The following is a 26,266-nucleotide window of genomic DNA, read 5'->3' on the forward strand; positions in this document are numbered from 1 at the left end:
ATGGATGCGCGCAGTGCCAAAGCTCCTTGGCCACACAGAAAAGATACCAGAGATTGAGGAGGTCACTAACGTTACCGAGACATCTCTCCTATCTAGGCAAGGGAAATGTCCGTAAGAAATCTTCAAAACAAATAGGCAAGAATGAAAAATTAACCGCGACAGCAACAAAATAAGGCACTGAGAAACAAAAGGTCCAGCGGATTACAAACGATGTATTCGGGTGGAGGTGGACATTGAAGATGCGGTGTAACACATCACATGACCGTTTAAGAATGAGGGTGGGTTCAGTAGGTCGAAGCGAGTAAAAACCAGATTCATAACTTCAAGAGGATGTTTATTCTGAGATGTTGTGGTTTCAATAAACTCTTCCATCCAGCATGAAAGATGGTTTATTCTTTTCCTATACGCCCCCCCCCCCCCGCTTTTTCTCTTATTTCCTACATTCTCACTTATTTATTTCTCTGACATAGATGGAAAAAAAAAAAAGGATCTCATTTGAAATATTTGCAAATGCATGAATAACTATTATAAAAATTCACAATGAAGCACAAGCGTACTACAACCCTTTACCTCTCCTTTGTTAACTTGTGGAAAAAAGAGCTATGTTTTTAAAAGATGAATGACTGTTTTAGATGTGAAAATGAAAAATATTTAGAAAGCATAAAGAAACAAATAAATTCTTATATATTAAATATATTGACACGAAATTTCATGTATTAAAAGAATTTATACGACTCTTTTAAAGACCTTCAGATATATATTAAACCCTCAGATATAACTGCATTAAAATACAATAATTTTTAAAAATCATATGATTTGAGAGTTTAACGACTGAAATATGATTATAAAGCATAAGAATTTCGAAATCACTCCACTATTCATGTAGTTGCGATTCATATTTATTTATTTATTAGCCAAAAATAAATAAATAAATTTATTAATGCAATGGGATTTTTTCACAGCAGACCCCGTTTCGTTCCAAAGAAAATTGGCTGTTTAGATGGATGATTGCTTCATGTTTGGAATTTTAAAAAAACATGTCTTAAAACAATCTAATTCATTATTTTTTTTACAAAATAAATAAAAGTTGTTTTTTTTTAATTTTTACTAGGATCTTTCAGATTTTTTGAAAGCAATTTTTTCTTTATAATCGATTCGTCAATAATTTATAACAAACGGACACTACGCATAAATGAACTTTTGAATGATCCATCCCGGTAATGACAAACATTCACTTTTCTCTCCACAATAGGAAATGAATAATTCGGTTGATCTGATTTTAGGGCGTCGCTTTTTAAATGTAGGCATTCTGTTTCTTCTTTCCATCCTTTTCTTTTATTAAAATGTTCAAGAAAGTGGGTTCAAGAGTCAAAGGGAAGGAACTTCATTAAAGTTGAACAGTTCTGTGAGGTTTGAACGATATTTTAGCATTATGTCTATGGGCCAAAAATTCCGTGTCAGACAAAAAGGACCGTTGAAAGAGAGGCAGCTAAGATAAATTTTACTGTAATTCAGAATATTAATACAGTTAATATAATCCTAAAGTACTGTTGACATGCATTTTTATTAATTATCACAGGCTACATTTACGGATTATTTAAACAGCAAAATAATCCATAAATATACCTTTTTTTTCTCCAGGTCATGAAATAAAAATCTTTTTGCGTAATTTTTAGTAAGCCAATTTAATTCTTCACATGATATCAAAACACCAAGATGAAACAGATAAAAATGCTTATCTACTTAAAAAAAAAAAAAAAAAGCCCCAAACAGCTGAATGCACAGCAATTGATTCAAAACTATACAAAAAGGGGGTGGGAGATTTGACGAACGGTCACATTTTTCTTCAAAAATGCGCTTCTAAGACAAAGATAAAATATCTGAATAAATATGACAGAGTCTAAATTTTTTTATTCACATTCGAAATAATGTATTAATTATCTTATATATTTGTCTATCTAAATTAATTCTATCTATCTATTAATTCTATTCTTAAATTCTATCTATTTTTACTTCCCGAATTCGCAATTTATAATATTACGATTCTTAAACTGTGGAGGAAGTATTCAAACTTTTGTCACAAAGTTTGGCCACCGAAATTTGACAATAAGTACGTAGCAAGAATCAAGAAGCATATGAAATAGTAAAATATCGCAGGGACATCGAATTATTCTAGTAGATTTACCTTTTTCTTTTTTTAGTTGATAAACATACTCTACTTCAAACTCAATATTCTTTTTACATAATAAATCACTTCGTAAAGAAAATCATTTATTATTACAATATTCAAAAATGATTAATTGATATTATCCTGAAAATGATTTAAGGCAAGGAAAAAAATGTGAAGATTTCTGAACACCCAAAAAGAAAATCTAACTTGAGGCAACATAATTTTTTTTTTTAAATAGATATAAGCATTCCCTGAGTCCATTCTTTCGGGATCAAACTCTTTACATATTTATATCTAAAATACAGGAAAACAAAGAAATTTACAACGTATGACTGATAAGAGTTTTATTCATTCTTTACCTTGAAGTTATAAACCATTACGATTCCTAACTATTAATACTACCATTTGAAGTGACCACAAAATCTTCTACGTTTAACCTTCACATCTGAAACAAGGTATATTCTTCTTAAACATCTTTACTCCCGAAGTCCATAATTTCTTACCACTGCATTCAGAGAGAAAAAAAAAAAATGTTCCCTCTGTGGGTGGTAGGTATTTAAAAACTATCCACTAAGTTCAGCCGAAGGAATGTGGCTGACTACGTGTACGAAAAGCGAACCATGAGGAAAATAAAGCAGTGAAATATGGAGGAGACATCGAGGCATCTAGGGCCCAGCAGGTGGACTCACCCTAGAGGAACCTACCAGTCAAACATACCTGAATGGGTGAGGTGGCCATACAGTTAATTGCATTTGGAAAATGAACGAGCACCAAACCTTTGCTTTTTAACGGTCTGATGGCGATTACTGCCGGACTACCCGTGGTGACGTAATTGAGTGGCACGAGCGGAGGGACGGACGAATATCATAATCGCACGAGGGCCCACGTTCCACACCCGATGATATGGTGGGCGTACAGAGACAGCAGAATCTTCTGGTAAAAGGTCGAGGGCAAGATGCTTACATGGGCAAGGCGACATTCTATTCGCTACAGACACCTCTTACATCGCGAGAAAGGAGGACTGCCTTTCTTTTTTTCACTGGTACTTGATTAATTTTCTGCCATGTTAGGGATGTAATGGTTTATAAGCTTACAAAGAAAAGTTAACAAGGATTACATTTCTTGTTACACAAAGAAGGAGGCAGCAAACAAAAAGAGGGGAATGATGTGGTTTTTTTATAAAAATTCTTTCAGTAGATTGAAAGTCAAAGTATCATGTCATTTTTAGAATGGAAATGAAACTTTTGGAAAAGAAATGAAAATATAAGAAGAATGTTATCTTATTCAAATAATAACAACGTAAAAATAATAATGGCCATCAATCAAAAAATAAAAATTCTGAAAAGTAATAATTTTCCTTGAAGGTGAAATGATCAAAATACAATATTTTATGCTTCCTTTTTAAATTTCTTTATTATTTACTCAAATAAATTTAAGCGGGAATGCTTATTCAATAGAAATAAAATGCAATAACCACTTTAGGTAAACACATTCAGTGAATTTGTTATGAAACAAGTCTTCTTTTTTTCTATACCTGTCATTATTTCAAACAATTTTACTGCAATAATTTGCAAATATGTTTTGCCATAAGCATTTCTTAGATGGAAAATAGATTCTGATGAAACTTTAAATAATGCCTTTTAACCAGAGGGAGTATTCTCCTTCTTTCTCACAAACTCTCTAATAAACTTGTCGTGCCATTGTCATACAATAGTTACGAACTATTAACTTTTGTTGTGTATTTAGCATTTTTACTGAAACTATCGTGTCACCCATGGCGAGTTTTTTGGCGATTAATCCTTAACATTCGATATTCGAAATGATTTTGACGCGCTTTTCTCAACCTACAGAGAGAAAAAAAAAAATTACACAAATCTGCACTTGTAGTCACAAAATCCCAAACCAAATTTGATTTACTTATGTCATTACATTTTTTAATTACCGCGTTTACATTTTTCTAAAATTACAGACCGACAGACAGTCAATAGCTAGATTTGATACAAAATTCGACAGGTGTCTACATTATAGATGTTAAATTTGTGTACTGAATTCTATCTATCTAGCTCTCTTCGTTTCGTAGTTAACATGCTAATTTATATTAGGACAGTCGGACATCTTCTAAACAGATTTTACTCAAAATTTGACAGAAATCTATATATTTGGTGTAAAGACCGTATACCAAATTTCAGACATCTAGCTCAAAGCGTTTTTGTGTTATCTTTATCACAAGCAGATTGACGGGCACCCCCGCCCCCAAAAAAAATCGAATTCAGGGAGGTCTAAAACATGTGGATTCGACAAAAACTTGAATTCGAATTTTTTCATTATTATTATATTTCCACTATACTACGTATAGGAGAAAGTAAAAAGACAGTGGAAGGCAACTGTGATAATATGTATTTTTTGTATAGTTGTAAAATTACATTTTCATAATTATACAACTATCAATTTGTATTAAGTGGATTAAAAAAACTTTCAGCAATGTTAGACATTTTCTCATCCAATTTCGAAAACGAACGCATTAAGATAAATTTATCGAACGAATCACTGCAGTAGTAACGAAAATAGAACACGATAATCATCTCGGGAATGAAATTTACATTGCGATAACCAGTGACAGCAGCTTAATTTCTGCATATCTGTATGCAGTTAAGAACGAAGATAGACGTCTGTATGGCTTCAAAAATAAAAAAGACAAGCAATTTTAGCAATTTTAAAATAACTCTGGATTTGAATAACAAACTAAGTAGCGCCTACTTTTCAATAAATAAAGTGAACAGAAGACACAACGTGAATTGTACAGAATATTTGTTCTAATTCTGGTATTTTCACTTTTTCAATTTAAAACGAAGAATATTTATTTTACAATTGGAGATACTATTCAATTACTCCTAGAATATTAATTTACATTAATTTAAGAAGAAAGATATGGTTTCTCAGACAACACAGAGGAGACTTTTCCTCAATTCATAATATGAAATCGCGGAGGTGTAAAAAAACACGCCACAAAAATTTTTAAAAAATTAAAATTATTTTACTACTATTACTTTTTAAAAAAACGTTAACTTAGCTATTCATATATAAACAGACAGGAGCGAGGTGTATATATAAAAAAAATCGAAAACTACGAAAAAAAAATTTTACGTATGACATAGGACTTTTATTAAGCTGTATGTTATGCTTTTTTCCACCCGCATTATATGAATTTAGTTATAAAAGAGCGCGTTAAATTAAGTCCATCTTATACTAAGTCATTAAGTTTTGAGTATAATGCATTCTGACGTAAAAATATATTATACGAATTATTTTGTACACTCAAAGTTATCGTATATAAAGAATTTCACAAAATAACGATTGGTGCCCAACATAAACACCAAGAATTAAAATACGATCAACTGAATAATAAAATTAATAAATTTATACAAATCGTGTTTGAAATATTAAAAATAATGTAGAATTATGACATAAAAACTAATCGATTTCAAGAATGATAAAATTCGAATAGAAAAACGCTGAAATCAATCCACGTTTCTCCGCAAATGGGCCATGTCTAAATTAAATACTATGTACAATCACACTTTTATTAGAAATAATCTGTAAACAAATTTAAATAGTACTTAAATGAATAAATAAATGCGTACTTACGTGCTATTGAAAGCAGAAGAAAATTCAATGAAGTGGCATCAACAAAGATGTTCCGGAAGGGAAAAAATTATATATTTTAAAAACCATATACACATAAAAAAGAAATACAAAATTTTGTATCAAATTATTAACAAGATAGTACACGCATAATAAAAGTATGAAACATTGCAGAAAATATAAAACCAAGCAGTAGACAATCGGAAGCCATTTAGAGGATGTTTTATTTATTCATTAAAATAGATAATTCAAATATAACAGAATGTATTGATGAAAGAGTATTTGAATTAAAAGCTTTCAAAGCAATATCTAATAAAAAGGTTTTTTTTATATATAATTAGGCTCATAAATATCTACATATATTTACTACTTTAAGAAGAAGTAGACAACTTTTTTAACAGATTTTGATTTTAAGAAAATTGCATTAAAATATATAAATCCTATTCAAAATCAATAAGGGAAAAAGTAAAATAACAAAAAATATTACCTTATTATGATCCTGTCAGGAGGGAAACCCAAAAAGAGAAAAGAAACAAAATAAGTTTCAAACAAAGAAAATCAACTTGCAAAAGTTTATATTATATATCATATATATGTGAATAATTAAAATAGACAAGAAATGAAAATTTCATAAAAATTCCTTTTCAAATCTTTCGATCAAAATATTTTGACTATATGGAGTTGTAGTATATAAAAATAGCATAATACAGTATAGTATAATGCAACTAAAACATAGGTAATAAAAAAAATCTCATATTTTTACATGACATAGTCATATAAATCTTAGAATCCAAAGCGCAATATGAAATGAAGTTGCAATCGTATTAGGATTGCACTACTACGACTTTCTAAATTTAGGGCAGCAATAATTACCGTCATTTGCAAATCACTTGATTCTGTATCTCTCGAAATATGTAAATGCCGGTTTTAAATAAAAACTTTTAATTTATACGAAACAACCTAATTTTCACCCACAATTTTCAGATCACCCTTATATTATAATATATTATATACCATGAGAAATGTTCTCTGAAATTTTCCATTAAATATTTATATACTCTAAATAGCTTCTTCAGCAAAACATTTTCATGCTTCAAATTTGGATAGTCAAATAATTCATATTACAGTACACTCCCGATTATCCGCGGAATTGGGTGGCGCAGCCGCCGCGGATAACAAAAATCGCGGATAATCCGAAAAAAGCTAAAAACGGGTATAGCAAAAGAGAAAACAGTCATTCCAACTTTGAAAAAATCTTTTTATGTACAATAAAACGTAAAATAAACAGCAGGAAATGTTTAACTAACGCTTAATATTTTAGAATATCACTCAAAACTAACCTAAAATGCATTTTGTTAATGAAAACAGAAAAGTGCTTTGTACTTACGAGAGGCGTCAAGGATACACATAAAAATTAATATATATGTACTGTTTTAATACTGTAATATATTATGTAATTACAAAAGCATAACTGTAAAACTACACCTTTTTGAAGAAATCAGTCATTTGTGTTTGCTTCTTGCTTTGGAAGCATTTTCTCTTTGCTTGAAAGCAAAAAAAAAAAAAAAAAAAAAAAAACTTAGTGCGGCAGCAGGCACTGATAATCGGGAGTCTACTGTATTATAGAAACCTAACGATATTTTATTCATTGTACTAATATATATATATATATATATATAATTTGCTGTCAGCAGCCATAATATTTCAATTTGAAATGGAAGAGATAAAATTTCAATAAATATAAAAACTTTTTTGATGAAATCAAATATATTTCTTTTTAAAACATTACTACAGAAAATTGAATCCATTAGCATTGCAATCTTACGTATACCACTGAATTTTTTAAAAAAAATAATTTATGTAATATTTCAAAGAATTATTCAATTCAATCAAAAGAGAATTCAGAATCAAAAAAGATTTCTAACCCGGAAAAATCGAGATTTTAAAATGTTAAAACTATTTTTTAGTTTATTTGCTAAAAAATATAACTTAAAATTCTTTAAAAGCTTTACAATAGAACAATTATATGCATGTCGCAGTTGACTGTTCCATTTCATTTCAAAGATTTTTTTAAAGATATTTTCAATCTATAATGCTATTTTTCAAACACAGATTAGCTGTTTAGTTAAAATGTAGTACATAAATCAACACTCTCTAGTCAGTAATTTAACTCAATGACAAACAATGGAGTCATTTGCAAGAAAGCTCTGATCTGACAGCTCAATTTTACAACGTTCACAGAGGTTTTGAAACAAAGGCGTCAAATTCAAGGGGGGAAAAAATGTATAAATTTATAAGGGTCCTCCGAAAATCTTTTTCACAGAAACATAGGTTTATTTCGTCGGTAGAGATAAATACCAAAATTAAATAGAGGAAAATGTCAGTAATTCTAGATACTACCAAAGACTTCTTTTCAAAGATTTCTTTTCATAAGGGAAGGTATTGCTCACACCGCATATTATACAGTACACTAGGTCATAAAAAGTCGTTAAGAATAACTTACGGCCATAATGTATCAATTACAAAAGAATTATGAATAAAATATTATACATTTCTTACGATGGAACAGTTTTGTTCCAACGTTTTTTAATCCAACAAATAGTGCGACCAATGCAGAAATAGTGATTTTACATTCGATTTTTATCAAAAATACGTCAAAGGGAAAAGTTCGTTTTCTGTGGTTTCACGAATTCAATTAAATCATTATTGGTTAATGCCTATTTTGGGGTTGCATAAAGGACAAAAAGTTTGCAGCCCAATTGAAGATATTGATATTAGGATCACAGAAGCTATGTTTAGTGTAATGATTTAAATGTTGGACAACACTTGGCGATTTTTTTTTAATCCTCTAGTAGTTTTTGTTAGTCATTCATGTTAATAAATTTTTGCTATAAACATGAACGTTCGAGGACGAGTGTAAAAATGAAGTGCCTGCTCCCTTCCAAACACTGTTGTTCTTTTTTTTTTTTTTTTTTTTCAGGTTTCATAAGTTAATCAGAAGATAGAAAGCCTCAGATTTCGGACTGATGATTATTTATTAAAATAACTAATGCACCAGAAACCCCATCACCTATAGCAATATCAAATGCCTAGCCAAATGCACTTATCAAAGAATAACATTTCGATATTCTTCTTAATTTATGTTAAAAGGTGAATATCAAAAAGCTGTTTATAAAGTTTTTACTTTATTAAAAACTTTAATTTTACTATTAACTTTTATACTTAACGTTTTTTGCTTTTTTTTTTTTTTTTTTTTTTTTTACTTAACGTTTATAATAAACTTTTATTTTATTTTACTTTTTCAAAGTTTTTATTTTACTGAAAATTTACACACAATTTACAAAATCTGGAGAGAATTAATTCGAAGTAAAAAAAATTATGTTTTATAATAAAGATAAAAGATTTCCCCATCTTCTTCTCAACTTGCTGTAGAGCGAGAAGTATTGAATAACATATCAACCAGGACATAAATATTAGAACTTCCCTAGTGACAATAAACAGTTAGCAGCAGCAGAAAATTGGAAGATCGTCCTTTCAACGGAAATGAAGTCGATACAATTCATTCACTATTATTATAACCAGCTCACGAATCAGGCGACTTTTTATCCATGCACTCGTGCACACCCCTACTCCACCCCAAATGGAATAATTAAAAAAAAAAAAAATCATCAATCACCATTTTTACTTAGTTACAATTTGTAAACCCAGTTTTCTTGAAATATTTTTTCCCCCTATTCCCGAGCAAACCATCTAAAAATAATCAAAGTATGAAATCTTATATTATACTGAATGCACAGCGCACTTAAAAGAAGTAAAGAGAAGAACCAAAATATTACTAAGGGAAAAAAGTCACTATTAGTTCTATGTAACGGTTTCGTATAAAAAAAATATTTCTCTTAAAATTAAATAAACATTTTCTAGATTATACATTTATACATTCTCGCATTGTCTCATTTTAAAGGAGGTGAAAAGGAATTTTAAAAAAAAGTATTAGTAAATAAACTGTAGTTGTGTAGTCAGTTTAGATATAAACCTTGAAGGGATCTCCACTTTGTAAAGAAAACCTGATCCTTTCTCTATTTGTTAAACAAACAAAACTAGTTTTAACCAACTTTGAGAAACTGCACAGTAAATAAATCATTTGCCGTAATTGAAATGACAAGCGAATGCGTAATCGGTTAAACAAAGATCCCATTGTTCTCCTTCGGAGATCATTTAATCGGGGAAGGAGGCTGTTATCCTTCCGAAATTACATCACAAAAACGAAGTAAAAGTGGATGAAGAATCTCCGGTGGTTCAACAAACCGAGTGAAATATCGCACGCCCCTGGTAGTAAGGCAAGGAAGATGGGCGCAGAAAGATGCCAGTCTTAGACAAACAAAAACAGCATGTAACTACTTTGGCAAAAGCAAAGAAACACGGCTCCAACTGAAGAGGAAGTCTTCGACACGGATCGTAAAGTTCGGACCACAATTAAAGAATAACATCCAAAACGTCAACGAAAACGATCCTCGGAGGGTAATAAAAATAAAAAACTGAGGGGCAACCGTTATCAAGCACGTCCATCTTTCCCGGTTCGAGACATAAACCAGTTTGCAGAGGGGAAGATATGCGACAGCAAAACTAAACACGCGAGGTTTTCCCTTTACTAAAACAAACGCCCGGTTTCCAGTTCATTCTCACAGTTTTTGAAAGTTCACTCAAGTTGTTAGAAAAAGGATGATTTCACTCTCCAGGACAATTTATTAGAGTCAATTAGGGGATGTAATTGTTTTTGTAGCCGAACTAGTGACGAGTCAGAAAAAAACAGATTCTATAAATACATCGGTAACAATTTCGAAAAATAGCTTTCGGAAGAGGAAAGTTTTTAAACGCATTTAATCTAACACTGAAACCTCGCACTTAAGAAACACTTTATTTTTTCATTTGTAATTAATGGGTGCTGCATGGAGAAAAAGAATTCAAAGTTCTCATAAATAAAACTAGATTTTTTTTTAAATTTTAAATTACAGTAGAATAAATCTTCTAATTAGCTCAAAGGATGGACATTTTTCTTTACGGAATTATATGAAATTTTTTATTTTAATGCTTAACATGAGCATGCAAGACATCTAGCGGTTTGAATATGATAAACTATTTTTAAATACTAATTAACGCGACTGACCTAGTACCAGCCTTCAATATTAAAAATTCTATAACACTGAACGAAAAGTCACGCAATGGCACAGATAATTTCTATTCACATTAAATACATATTTTGCAGATCAAGTTTTCAATGTCCTTTTCAATAATTCATTTCCTTGTTTTTTATTCCTTTAAAAATCAGTAATTCATTCATATAGTGCAGTTACTGTGTCTAATAATTTGCAATTTCAGCAACAGAACAACTGTGCGTTGAAAAGAAATTTGATTTTAACTACACACAAGGAAAAAGTGAATTTTAATATTAAAAAAAAATTAGATGATTTATTTACAATTAAAAAACAATCTGTCTTCGCAGTGATTTGATTTCCCTATCTTACTTGACTTCCATATTTCAAAAGTAAAATAACTGCATCAAAAGTGAATCAGTTGGAGAAGCATATTTCCTTGCCATCCTCGCCTCTAAATTGTTGATCAAGAATCCAATTTAAAATGTTTGCCAGCTACGATTTGACCGTTCTCGTATCTCGTAATATACAAATAGCTACAATCAAGTCGTTAAACATTTTCAATCTGATGCATTATTTCCTATTAATTTATATCAACCTGATGTACATTTAACTTAGTAATGTTTGAGAATTTTTAACGGTGTTGTTGACTGATATGAATGCCACTTAGAAATGCTTTTCTCTTCAATCCGTTCGGTAAAATTTTAAACATCCGTCTATAAACTTAACATAGAAACTTTGTGACAAATTTCGTGATCAAAATCCTCAATCAAATGCACTCAAAAAAGGTGAGAAAATGGTGTACGAAAAAAAAAGGAATTTTAAAAAATTAAATTAGATTGTGGAGTGCAGGAATGGTAACAGAAGACTAGTAACATATATTACAGTAATTTTTTATGATAACTGTTGGCAGCAGTGTACAGAGATTCGATTGATTCTATGAAGTTAGCACCTCCTAATGTACTTACGATGGTAAGTACATTAGATTTAAATTCAATTTATAATTTTACGAGATTAAAGAAGAACGAAGCATTTAATTACTGTGGAGAACATGTCCTAATAAGACGAGTTTTTATAAAATTTTAAAAAGAGACCTCATGAAATATATTTTATCCAATAACATTAGATAAATAAATATTTAAAGAAAGACATACCGATATGAGAAAAGGATTTACAGAGTTATTGAACTTTACGGTTCTTAACCGAATCACACCAATGTTAAAAAGAAGAATATATGGCAAATTCCACTACGGGAGGAATGCGTTTGCAAAAATATTTACGCGTGAAATTACTCATAAAGATAAGAATTTTGAATAATGAATAAGATTGAAAACAAAGAGGAGGAAGAAAGGAAGAGATATTTACATTACAAAATATTATCGGTAATATCAATTAAAAAAGACTTCATGCCTGGAGGTTGAGTATCATTTAAAAAAATAAATTAAGACTTTAACACAGAGACAGCAGTTTTTTTTTTTTGGGGGGGGGGGCAAATATAAATGTCCCAAATAATAAAAAGGGAAAATCTACTTGATCTTCGCTGATTTCGGGTTATTTCAAAATAATGAAATATCCACCCAAACACATCGTCACAAAATCTTGATTCCATTACATATTATTTCAAAATTAAATTTAAAAAATAAAATATAAATTTACTAGTTACAGCTTAAATAATAAACTATTGAAAAACCTAATCTAAAAAGTTAAATAAAAAACGATTGCGAAGTTTTCATCGGGAACACGAAGAAATTATTGCCGAAAACTTACATAATAAAACATTAAAAAACATTAATTGAACACATAAAAGAAATATAAATTAAACAAGAGAAACATAATATATCGTCTCGTTCAGCAGTAAATATTAAGAAACAAAATTTCGGCTTGCACGACATAAATAATATGGAGAACAAAAATAAAACTTCGACAGAACTACCCACCTTTAGTTTTAACATAGAAGCTTTCACCTGACCTGACATTTCAAAAGTATTTTTTAAAATTTTATTTTTATTTTAAGGCGGTGATGAGGGAAAAACGAAATTAACAACACAAAAATCATGCAATAATATAGATATTAGGTTCATGCCATAACAGAAAGAATATCTTATGTGAATCATTGCTTACGATGAACTCTATGACAGTAAAATACAGAAAAATGCAATGCCGTAGAACCTGAAAATTATTCAATGAAACATTGTAAGATGTGAAGATAAGGCAATGAAAAGCTGTGCTAAAAATAACGCTTTATACTCCTTAACATATTAAATAAATTTAATAATCAGATATGAAATTATTTTTTTTATGAAAATGAAGATATGCTAACTAAATTTTGTCCAAAAAATTGATAGATCGTTATCATTAATTCTTTATTTCACAATTTTTAAACAAACAAAATTTTGTAAAAGCACGGCATCCAAATCTATTTAAATTTTTATAAATCTTTACTTATCCTATTTCATATAGATTTTTATTGATATTGGGCATCTTCTTATGTAACTCTTTGATGGTACATACAGTTTATTTTCCTCTCTATAAATTCCATTTAACGATTATATTTTATTAATGCTCTGAAACTGAACCCTATTGCATTTACTTTATTCTGATTCTAATTAGCATTATCATTTTTCAAAGATACTTTTTTTCCCAATCATATTCCTGGGACAGCAAATATAACTCTAGGACTGTACAAACTAAAAGCATTACGCTGAACAAAAACTATTAGCAAAAAATTTAGGGGCAAGAATCAGAATTTGCATTAACACTCTTATGGATGTTTATTTCCCAAACTGTACAAAAGAGAGTTACAAGATAGTAAATGACATCAGAAACCATTATCAACAACTTCATTCAACAAAATGGCCTTCAACTAATTATGTGTGTTTGAGTGCTCTTATCTGAAGTCAGAACGGGAAAAACTTGAATTGATGGAAAGGAAGACAGGATGGTGACATTTTTCAATTAGCAGATCTGCGACCTGCCCATTCGTATCATCGAGTTTTATCGAATCGCATGGGCAGATGTCCAGGAGGAAAGAGGAAGAGAGAGAAATTAAGTGATAAGGTTGCAGTGACAAAGAATTTCTTGCCAGAAATGATATTATAGACGTCAGTTGAAATGAAAGCACCTAATAAAACAAACACCTGGATTCAGAGAAATAAAATATATGATAATAATAAAAAAAAAAGCATGTACGTTAAGTGTTTGGTTGTCTTATAAATCAATTTACTTCATTAATTTTAAAATAATTAAAAGAAAAATGTCAAAAGATCCTTTAGTAAAGATATGATAACATGCGAATTAAAATACGATTCAATTAAAAAAAAAACTTTAAAATAAATTCTTTTCGAATTTTAATGTAAGTCAATTTTTTTATAAGCATTTGACTGATAATAATGTAGAATAAAAAACATATTAAAGATATACAAATTGAAAACAATAAATTTGGATAAAATAATTTTAAAATTATTTTTGTATTTAATTTTTGTATTATTTAATGATTGTTTGAATAGAATAGTGAATAACTAAATCAGAATTTCATTGGATATATTGCCGCACAAATCAGAAGAACTAGCAATCGCCATGACTCAGTCGGCAGAGCATTTCAATTCTGATTGGTCGGTAAATGGTTCGAATCACAGCCACGATGTTTTTTCATCCAAAGACTGGAATTCTTTTATTTAATATGTTTTCAATTGTTTATTTAAGGTCTGGAAGGTTCTAGATCTTTCTTATATATTTCAATTGAATTGTTCTCGAACATTCTATATACGTATAAAAATCTGAACCCCATTCAGTGATCGTTATGTTCTCAGTCTCGTGCTGTTGTGAGTTGCTTCGTTCTAATAAATCTAATTGTTTGTTTAAACTGACGGCGCAGTTCTTTACTCCTTTGTGGTAATATTTTAAGTCATTGTAAATTTTAATTATTTTATTTTTTGAAGATTAAAATAAAGTAAACGAGGAAAAAGTACCCTGCCTACAAAATACCAACAACATGGAACTGATAAAATAAGTTTTCAAAAGAAAAATAAAATAATTAAAAAAAATATTTGTCCTTGCCATTTTGAACACCGTCGAAAGATAATTAATGTTGCTAAAATGGAAAAGCAAAACTACCACGAAAGAACAAGAAATAATTAATTAAGTATTATTGATTAGTAAGCAAAAATATAATCGAAAGATTAATTAGCTGTTAAAAAAATGAAAATGATTTTCAACTTTTAATGGGCGAGCTTGATACTTTTAAAAATAAAACTGACAATCTAAATAAGACAAACTTTAAATGTTCTTTAATCGGAAATTTTTAACGATCACTATGCTTCTACACATACTCGTTTTAAAATTATTTACTTCATTTAAATAAATTCAATTAAGTGACATTAAATACTACATAAGTTTTAACAACTTTCATTTACTTTCATACAAGTAAATGAAAGGGTAATATGAGACTATTCATGAAGAATTTCAATTTCATTTTTCTCCAAAAAAATGAAATACGCTTACAGAAAATTGACATTTTTTTTAAAAAAAATCAAATGTAAATTTAGAAATTCTTAGTCATGCTGTCAAATCACTGAGTCAGTACATTAGCTGACATCAAACAACAATTCAAAAAGAGCGACAATAGGTGGTTGGCAGAAAATATAACTTAAATCGGATCGTTTTAAAGTTTAAATCTTTAAAATGTTTTAAACGTTGAATCATCATGTTTTCGAAATGATTTAACCCAAAAGGAGGAAGCCGAATGTATCATAAACCGTCAGGACTAGTGATAAGTGAATCGAGACTCTTTTTAAACCGAAAAAATCACGATCAAATTGTAAATTACAATAAGTCTAAAAGTAAAGAATCTAAAATGTAGCAAAGTATAATTTTCAATTACTAAATATAGAATTTGAGTTAAAATGTTGGCATATACTATTATGAAAATCGCCAGATGGATGGATTTCTGATGAATGGATAAGGTGGTGAGCCATTAAAAAAGGTCAAGTACGTTCTAAAATGAAAAATGACGCTTTATTCTACGGAAATTCCAACAAACACAAAGCGAAAGCGACAAAATAACAGCCAAAATATTCACACAGAAAGCACTTGTAGACTATAATAACACACTTGCTGACAGAAAATAACTAATTAAATAACAGCTCGGCACAATAGCGCTCCGTGTAAAGTAACAGGTTGGTTGGTTGGTGGAGTTTATTGGCGCAAGAACCGTTTTTGATTAAACTGCGCCAAACATATGGTGAGATTTAATCTTATTTTAAAAGTTTTAAAAATTTCTTTCTAAATTCCATCATTTTCCTGGACCTGTCAACCTGTAAAATCTACAAAAAGTAATAGCATGGTAAAACACAATCTAAAAGTTATTTAAGAATCAAATCAAAAAGTAAAAGCCAATCATTTTTAAAAAGGTAAAAAGATGGGGATGGAGAACTTTATGAAGAATATCTTTTAATTTGATGTGGGAAGAATGAAAGTAGCGAATTCGTTCATTGTTAAATTGTGGACATTCTATTAAGAAATGAAGAACCGTCATAGGATACTGACATGCTGTATATCGGGTTGCGGGTTCCCCCAACAGCAAATGTTTATGTGTGTGGCCAATTCTTAATCTGGTAAGAATGGTATCAAATTTTCTATTGGGCAAACAGGGGCAACAGACGATTAGATGTTTTATTGTTTTAAGTTTATTTGCCTTTGTAAGATCCCACTGGCTTTGCAATTTTAAAGTAACAGGAGAGCTCGTTCTGGTATCCATAACTTAAAGAGAAGCTTTCGGCTTTTATATCTTCCCAACAGAATATGCAATTTTCTAAAAGGCTCTCCACAGTGATATCGCCATAATTCTTATATCTCCCAGAACCGTCATTTTAGTCATGGAGACCGTCGGTCATTGATCTGGTATCAACTCAATATTCATTAAAAATATCAGTAAACATTTTTTTCCAGCGATGATACTAACACTGCAGGAAAGCAATATTGCAGATCAGTAACAATTCTATATTTAGTAAGTAGTAAATAAAAGTTACCAAATTGATAGCAGTATTTGGCTTCTAAGTCTAATAACACAATTTGAAATGTCAAATTAACAAAAGATCAAATTAAACCAGTGACAGTTATTTTTAGCAAGAGTTAGCAAGTTATTTTTAGCACCTTAAAAAAGAAAAAAAGACAATATGTCAATTTCAGACGCGCATTAACATTTTTTTAATGCTCAAATATGAGACAAAGTCATACTTTTAAAGAAATTGCAACAATTTTAAAAGGCAGTATTTAATAAAAGCACATGCATATAAAAATGTTTGCTTTTATTCTTTGTATGAAAAGTAAAAATTAAAACGCTGTTAAAAGCAACTTAACACTAATATTGAAAAAAGCGCGGGAATGAAATACGTGATGAAACAGCGAAATAGGTTTAAATATTTCGTTATATAAAATTGAACTGATACAAATTATTAACTTTAAAAATGAGGGTGGAAAATAAAGAAAAATAGAAGAGAAAGGAAACTGATGTCACTATAAAGCTAATTCTTTAAATTTTAAGACGCTATTTTAAAAAATGTGCGGCGATTTGTTCATAAGTTATGGAGGAGAAACATAAAATATTTCAACTTCCATTTCAGGGAGTCGGAAAAATTTTTTAATAGCGCGATTAATTCTTTTAGGTTCTAAAGATTAATTAGGATTCTGCCAAATTTTGTTCAAATCTCTCAAGGTGTGTGGAATTGCATAAGATTCAAATAAACAACTTTATGCGATTCCACGCCACTTGCCAGATTCGTGAATTCTTGAAAAAAATATTCAATTTTATATAAGGATATTAAATACTAACCATCTTTGGCGATTATTTAGTTTGCCGTGAATAGTGATTGTGTTTAGTTTCAATTCAATATCTTTATGTATAACTTCATATTCTCAACTCCTTAAAATATTTTTAAGTATCAAATTTTAATAAATATTAAAATCGTGTTATTTTAACAATCTTATTCTGTTTATTGTACACGTAAATCAACCTAATGGAGTTAAGGCCGGTGACATTTTAAGATTAAAAACGGAACTCTCCGGAAATTCCATTTTCTAACTGCTCTTAAACTTTTGTGGTATTAGGGCTTCACTTTTCGATATGTATATGAAATTATCTTATAAACCAATCTTATAAACTTATCATATAAACATTATAAGATAATCATTATAAACAAACACAAATTAACATGTTGGTAACCGCGCATCTCGCTTGCGATTCACACCTGCTATTTAATAAATACACACTTATATTAACTAATTAAATAACCCGAAATACAGCTTTTAAATCACAATAACCAAAAGTGAAACAATCTTCCTTCCCTAGCTGTTACAAATGGAAGAAAATCGAAGGATTAAATAATGAAGAAAACGATTCAAATTTCACCGTAAGAATGAAATCGATTGTAAAAAATCAAAGGGGAAAAAATGCCAAAATTTAAGAAATAAATTGGTATAATTAAAAATGAGACTTATAATAATATAAAAATCAGTTTTGTACAATAATAGTTAAGGTGAATATCGCGAAAACACCATAATTTCACCAAAACTTTTTATTAGAATTTCAAAAAAGAAAATTCTTTAGAAGTGCACATTTTTACCTTCCTAATTTTATATACACCATTCGGTAGCTCTAAGAACATCAATACACACACACATTCGCGTTTATTGTCAGTTATCTTTTATTATTTTCCTTCAGTCTTCGTTTTATTATTTTATTTTTTAACGGAAATTTACAAAGAATACAGAAATAAACTTTTGTTTAAAATTGTTTAAGCACAGAATTTAATTTATAAATATATGATATTTGGTATATAATTTTTATAATTAGCTATTTCCTAAACGGTTCATTTTTGATGCAAGAATCACAAAAATTCAAAATTAAAACAAATCAAAAATATATATATAATGAAAAACTGGGTCAATATTAAATATTTAATTTTAAAAATCTGCAGACCATCTGCATTTTACGAAATGGACGTAACAAAAACTTTCACATTCGACCTTTCAACTACAGTACACGCAACTATCCGACGTAGTTTTCTTTTATCATAACTAAGTTAGTCAGTACAAAATAATTCATGTTAAAATATGAACACTTTACATCTAACTTACTTTTTCTCTTATAAATTCTTGAAACGTGCAGTGCAGTATAAACATATATAAACTACCAGTACAGAGCCTTCTATTTTAACTCAACACGTTACCTTCAACTATTTCTGTGAATTACCGGGCCGCGTTCACATTCTACGTGGCTTGGGATAAATGGAGGGCTTAGTACTCAATAAGAAGTGAGAAAATACGCATCATAACAGTGAGTTTTGTTATAAAAACTTTGTCTTCTGATATTGTTGGGCAAAGAGATGAGTTCATAGAATTTTGGCCTATCCGGCCTGTCCTTTCGTCACATTAGGCAGGCTACTCGGGAGTGTAATGTATTTAAAATGATTAAACGAGTTTACTACAAATAAGAAAATTTGTAATGATTTGTTTACAATATCTACATAAGAAATCTCGAGAATAGGGTAAAATCCGAACTTAGCTCAAGCTTGACATATTTTTAAACGCAGTTAAAATAAACTCCATCAATCAAAAACGCTGCTTTATCTGTTTACAAGCGAACTGGCTTATTCAATTTCTCTCTCCACTCCTTCCTGGCATTAAACAAAAAGAAAGGGGGGGGGGTATTCTAATGTTCTTGTGTTCTCCACTCGAATGCTATTTTTGTTAACAACTTTTATCAACAGATTCTACATCTTCGTCCGTCAAGAGCAACTCCCTCATACTGGCAAACAAGTTTAGTCTTCACTACTGACTATTCCACATAAACAATAGTTACTTTCAGCAGTTTATTCCATTGTTGTTGACAGTTAATGTAAGATTTTACGGTCGTAAAATGTGATTTATTATCATTGCAAAGCGAAAGCAAACATGAGAGTTGTGTAGCAAAAATACTGTAAACGAGTTGTTGGAAGTGGAAAACAAAAACAATCACACTGTAAGCCACCATCCAGCAGAACAATTAAAAATACGAACCGGAACAATAAAAGCTCATAAATCACAACACCACATAAAATCTTTCACCGTAAAAATCGCATCAATTTATTTATTGCCATTTTTATTGATACGATTCCGTAATTAAAGTTTTGAGTAGTAAATTTTAATAGACACTCCCCAAAGCAACACATAGCTGTATAAACGACAGTGATGATCAATTTGTTATTTAATAGCTTTAAATGAAAATTCACTTTTAAAGAATTGCAGAAGAATTTCAAGGAGCACGCATTTGAAATTGGCAAGAATATAGTAAGTAGCGGAGGTTCTTAATGTGGACAGTAGATAACAGGATCAAGTTTATAGTCTATATACTTTAACAAAGTTCAAGGATAATAAAGGATTTGTTGCAACTTTTCGAAGGGAAATTCAGCAGATTGTTGAAAAATGTTGGGAGAATATTGCAGTGGAATTGCTCTTCAGGTTCAAAAAGACATGTTCCTTTCTTTCAATTCAAAGATCAGGCATATGAAATGACCGCCCTTTGTAATTTGTAAATAAATTAATTTAAAAGAAAAAAATATATAAATATTTAAAAATTTAAGATTGTAATATTCTACAATCTTCAGATATTGTAATCAACTTACTCGATGTCACATAATAAACATAACCATGTATGTTTTCTAAAATTTAAATGCATGTCATTTTACAGTGTGTCTAAACATCAAGTTACCTCCATTTTCTAAAATTAAATTGGTACAGTACATTAAATATTCATCATTCGAGCATCAATTGATGCAATACAAATGCGCATAAATTAGGAAGAAAATAAAGGAAGAAAGGAAAAGTGAATAAAAAAGAAAAGAAAAAGATATCTAATTCAGTAAAAATTTGATAATTTTACAAATTACTTTTTAAAAAAATTAAAACTTGAATGAAATATCTTCCTCGATATGCACAGTTATAATGAAAAATTATCAATCACAAGAAATACACTAAAAATTAAACCCAGTTTTTATTAAAAACAAAATTCGGCACATCAAAAAATATAATGCCTTTGTTTCTGTATAATGTTTTATCTTATGTTTCAACAAATATATGATGATTTCAGTAGCTGTAACAGTAGAATCCGTGAAATAGCAATTTAACTATGTTTTTTTAATAATAATAATAATAAACGGAATAAAGCTGAACAAATGTTCTTCAAAGCAACTGGTAAATTTGTATCTAATTATATTCTCAAGGCACGTCGTTGTAGACCACAGGCAGAACCGGATGCGGAGATTTGCTTGGTTTATTACTTTAAAACTCAAACGGTTTAAAAAAATTTGAAAACAAAGAAATAAAACTGTTCCCTTACAACAATTTTAGAATTATTCAAAGGCCATTCATTTTTCTAAATATCTATTTAAATTTACGAAGACTGTACCTTCAAAACGTAATTTTATGCTATTACGATGAAATCCTGTTATAAAATCTAAAGCAATGTTTAAAAATATTTTTTCCCAACTTTTTTTTATATTAAAATATGAAAAGAAATACACCTGCACAATAAATAAAACCGACGTCATTGATTTTAATCAGCTAAATCAATGGGACAGAATTTTTCAGAAAGGTTTCTCTAATTCTTGTTGGTAACTTGTAGTAGATTTAACCCTTTCTAGGGCCGTGGGAAGTATGCTTCCCACCAAATTTATCAATCTTTGTATGAAATTATGTAGGTTGGCATAAGTTCTGACAATTTTTTTTTAAAAGACAGAAACTTAGATGCTTTAGTTCTTTATTTTACACAAAATGATGTGTCTTGATTTGATACTTAATTATTAATTAACCAAATTAATTAATTAATCAAATTCCATTTTTCTAATAAGCTAAATGAATCCCTTTTCTTATTCTAATTTCAAGCCTAAAAATATTTTAACATAATATGACTAAAAAAAATGGCCCTTTAAAGGGTTAAATTGACAGAAAGAGAGTATTGGTTAAAAAACATGATTTGGCTCATAAATGAAAACACCCAGAATATTTTTAAAACATATCTTTAAATGTAGTTAAATAACTTCTATTTTTTTTCAATCCCAAGTGCACTGCCAAGTAAGCATTAATAAGTAAGATTCCTCAACAAGCATTTATAAAGTGCATCGAAAATAATTAATATATATCCACCTATACAGAAAATAAATTGGCAATGAGCAGTGCGTTTGATTAAGCATTCTTTCTAAACACAGATGTCTCCCATTTGTAAAGATTACACGTTCCAGTTAAAATATGACACACAAAAAAGAGAAACGTGAGTGAAAAAAAAAATGAAATCATCATCATGTGAATATTATATACCTTATCAGTAACTATAACATACATTTTATAAATAAAATTGTAATAATAATGCTGCCGTTAAGACTCCTAAACATGCATTTATCAAGTACATATATGAAAATAAGCACTCATATGGATCCAACTAGGCAGTGATATATAACTTTTGAACGAAAGGTGCTTTTGGGTTCTAAGGACCATGATCGGTTGAAGAACTGAAGGAATTTTAATAAGTCATAAGAACCATTGCAATAGATTGTCTTCCTATAGGAATCTGCCTGAAAAATAAGGCAAAACGGTGTAGGACAACACATTCTCAACGAAACAATAAGAGCTGCTTAATTTTCTAAGAACTAAACAAAAGACATCTCCCCTGAATCACTCTCACAATAGTATTTTTAAAAAAATAAGAAACAGAAAGAGAAAATAATTTTCACTTCTGATTACTCCTCCGATTCTAATTGAGCACATTTTCCATGCGATCCGCGTCCTCCATTTCCAAATCAGCACACCCTTCTTTAATATTTGCAGAGCCGTGCATACGGCGCCTAATCAAACAGATCTCAGCTTTGTCCCGACAATGACGATGAGCACGAAATCAAAAATAAGCTTCCTGCTGCAATAAAGGACGTAAAAAGCCAGGAACAAAAATAAAATGGCAAGGAAGGAAGGGGGCGAACAGAAAAAGTGAAGTGTTTTACAAATGAATCCCGTGTATTGAAGTGGAAAGGTGGATATAGGTAAAGGGGGAAATCTTGCGACAGGGTTGGGGGAGGGAGCCTGGATAGCGAAATGAGCTATCAGGGGACGTCATTAAAGCAATCCGGACCGGATGGAACAAGGATTTTCGCGTCCCGAAAGCTGTTGAGGCGGACGAGCATATTTCTTTTCGCTCAGATTGACTTCAATTTGATCTCTATAACGTACTTTTTTTTTTTTTTTAAGAAAGTCGAGAAATCTCAAATGAGACTGAAAAAAAATTGAAATGAGTATTTAAAGTAATTTCTGGAACTAAAAGTCGTTCAAAGACTTCGGTTGAAATACTTTGGAATTCTGTAACAGCTGAAAGAATTTTAAAATACTATTGAACGACTCAGGTATAGAGGAACTGCATAAAAGATTTTTTTTTTTCTTAAGTTTTCTAAAAAAAGAAGATGGAATATGTCGAGTCATCTCACCACTGACTCTTCCAGAATCATTTAATTCTTCATTTTTGAAATTTAATAATTTTATTAAATGTTATGTGCGAACTGAGTCTCACTATAATATGTTAATTATGTTATTATGTAAATTACATTATTATTAATATATGTGATAAAAATGCTTGGTAAATGAGTTGGAAAAAGTTCACTTGAAATAAAAGCTTTATTCTTCTTCATAATTAAGCAAAAGTTTTTTATCAAAAGAATTTTGTTAAATTCATAAGCAGAGATTGATACATTCGACAAAAGGAAAAGCAGAAAAAAAAAAAAAAAAAAAATATCGGAATGTATTCAGAACTTATATAGCTTCAAAAGGGGATTTTACTGAAATTTAACAAAGCAGGCTTTTATTTTAACCGCGTAATTTTTAAGTGATAAAGCAAGCTTAAAATTCCACAGTTAAAGTTACGAAGTAAGACCATCAGAAGTATGGAAAAAACAAAACCCTTAGAAATTCAGAAGTGAAGCTTGAAATCAAAATAGAAGAAAATGTTTATAAACACACATAAATTGAATTTATTTGCCTTATATAATTAAATATGTGTTTATTATTTGCATTATTTACAATAATTAATTCTTTTTGTCATTACTTAAATTCAAAGGTAAAGAAGTTAAAGTTAATTATTTAATTTTCCCACGTCTCTCGTAATCTAATCGTTATAACTAATTTTAAATATAATATGTTGAATCTAATCTGCTTAGTTTAGGTTTACTGCGCAAGAAATTTTTTAGTTTAATTTTCGAAATGGACTCTTTCTTTCAGAATAAAGAAAATGTCGATATAAGACAATTATATCTATATTCTATCATCTAGTAATTCTTTACTGGTTATAAAAAAATCATTAGAAATCAATCATTACGTAATTTAAAAAATTTACGCAGACTGTTCGATAAAAAATGATTATAAATTAATAAAATAATTACAGGTACTTATTTTTCAGGTTTTAAGGGACTTTCTCAAAACGAGTCCCATTACAATCAATGTGTTTATCCCATCTTTTTTTTTTTTTTTTTTTTTTTTTTTTCTTTTTTCCCTAATTTTCAAACACAAGTTGGAAACCTTTTCTCTTTGCAGATCCTTCAAAATCATCTCTGCAGCTTTTAACATTAATTCTGATGATGAAAAATGCTTATCCAAAAAATGTTTCTTCCAATTCTCAAAAAAAAAAAAAAAAAAATCACATTGTGCTAAATTAGAGCGATAACAAAGAATGCCTGAAACATTTATTTTTGAAAGATAATAATGAAAAATCTCGGAACCCTCCGCGCACAAATACGTGCCATGCACACTTTTTCTGTGGGCTATCAGTGAATGGCATCTACAGAAATTTAGGCTTTTTTGACATTTTTGAAAATGTAGATTCGACGATCTTTCCTCGCTGTCACAGCAGCACTGTGGATGCTTAGTTCGGTTAGAGCAATCATTGGAGTACCAGACCCAATTTCATTTGAAAGCGATTTTCTTCTTAAACATACTGTAGCTTTAATAAAGAGAAAGACAAACTCCCCTAAATTTCTTGTAGAAGCGCATAACTTTCTGCTAAAAATTATTTTAAAAGGAAAAAAAAAAAAAGAAAAAAGAAGAAAAAAAAAGGTTTTTGTCGCATGTCATATCCATTGTCAGCATAAACGAAAGTAAAAAACGTACTTGGCCGGTTGCCAAGGCCACAAAAGTGACATCATAACGATGAAGCATGTTCCAACCACTCTTCACTAATTCATCTAATTTAATTCTTCAATCCCCTTTAAAGAATCATTTATTGAACTGAACTCGTAAAAAACATTTGGAAAATCCGTTTCCTTTTCTTTTCCGAGGTTTCTGCTATTTCCGAGAACACAATCTTGCTTCTCAATCCCTTGAGCCAATGCTAAAAATAAAAACTCTTCTCTAAAGGAAAATTCTTCCAAGATGCTATTTCAGATTGCAACTGACATCTTCGCATTCAATCCTTGACCTTTAAAGTGAATAGTTACCTCCTAAATAAAACTGTAAGATTTGAAAAAGTTGCAACAAGCTCAAAAATTCTATGTTCAGTCATAAAAAAATGAACAAGATAAACCTGTCAGTAATAAAGGCCAACGGAGTCAAGCCTACTAAGACAACAGTAAAGCACATTACCCACTTATAACACCCTTAAATTAAATAGAATTATAGTCGAACTGCCATTTTCTTACAGGTGAACATTTTTTTAGGGGTTGATGGAAATACGATGACGGATTTCAGCACACACCACTTTTTCAGCCCACCCGGTGATCGTGGTATTCGGGCACGCGCATACTTCGGTAACATATGAGGAACTGTAGGCGGAGATTTACGTACTCTAGGTACCAATCTTTTCCATCAGAGGAGAGGAGGAGTTACCCAGCGGTTTTTATTATGGCTCATGTCTCTCAAAGAAATTATTTCATGATCATTGAAATTAAGTAGAATGCTGCGAAAAAATCGTAATAAAACTTTTCTTTATTTTCTCAGCATTAAAAAATTATATAAACAGTGAAAAATGTCTTTAAAAAAAACGGTACGTACTTAACTAAAAATAGAATTTTCTTCTCCGAAAAAACACGACAAGCATGACTTGATTTTATTTCAAAACAGGGCGTTTCATCCTTTTTTCAATCAGCAACCTTATTTTCAACTGGGGGGGGGGGGCATTGTAGTAGTTTCCGTGATCCCGAATAGGGCCGCAATCAGCTGTTTAAGAAACCTTGTTTTACAGAATAGAAATTGCAGTTTTAATCCTTTGACGTATCAATATCGGATAATTATGTTATTATTC

The 26,266-nt window shown here is 30.0% G+C and overlaps 1 protein-coding gene across 1 annotated transcript in view; it reads right to left on the reverse strand.

Moving 5' to 3' along the window:
* LOC129960733 (ankyrin repeat domain-containing protein SOWAHB-like) overlaps positions 1-26,266 on the reverse strand; it is a 132,409-nt gene that overhangs the window by 84,290 nt on the left and 21,853 nt on the right. The window lies entirely within an intron of this gene.

This window comes from Argiope bruennichi, chromosome 2, assembly GCF_947563725.1.
Source record: "Argiope bruennichi chromosome 2, qqArgBrue1.1, whole genome shotgun sequence".
NCBI lineage: Eukaryota > Metazoa > Arthropoda > Arachnida > Araneae > Araneidae > Argiope > Argiope bruennichi.